Source organism: Nanorana parkeri, unplaced genomic scaffold, assembly GCF_000935625.1.
Source record: "Nanorana parkeri isolate BGI_ZX_2015 unplaced genomic scaffold, ASM93562v1 scaffold22, whole genome shotgun sequence".
In the NCBI taxonomy this organism is placed as follows: domain Eukaryota; kingdom Metazoa; phylum Chordata; class Amphibia; order Anura; family Dicroglossidae; genus Nanorana; species Nanorana parkeri.
Genome location: NW_017306290.1, coordinates 222331 through 222752, shown reverse-complemented (window position 1 = coordinate 222752; position 422 = coordinate 222331). Strand labels below are relative to the sequence as shown.

The window sequence follows — 422 nt, the reverse complement described above, 5'->3', positions numbered from 1 at the left end:
GCGGCGTCTCAGTATACCGCGAGCTGTAGCTCGCGGTATACTGAGCTTAGGGTAACGGGAGGATGCTAGTTTGTGTCCTCTCGTTACCCTAAGGAGAACTATGGGGAAAAACACTGACCCCATAGTTCTCCTTTAAGCATGCTATAACCTATTATTAAATGCACAAACAGTGGGATAGACAAGACAAATAACAAACACATATATAAGTGCCAGGTTATATCCTAATAATTAGCAGCTAAGGTTGAAAAAAGACACAGGTCCATCAAGTTCAATGTGTGTATTTTATTTGCTTGATTGAGAAGAAGACCAAAAAAAACCCTACAAATATAGGCCAATTTTCTGCAAGAGGGCAAAAAAAAAATCCTTCTTGCCCCAGTACTGGCCATCAGATAAATCTCTGAATCAATTATCTTTCAAATTGA

The 422-nt window shown here is 39.3% G+C and overlaps 1 protein-coding gene across 1 annotated transcript in view; it reads right to left on the bottom strand.

Annotated features, from left to right (window-relative positions):
- The window catches only part of TBC1D32 (TBC1 domain family member 32), a 232910-nt gene that overhangs the window by 123158 nt on the left and 109330 nt on the right, over positions 1–422 (bottom strand). The gene's annotated exons all lie outside the window — the stretch shown is intronic.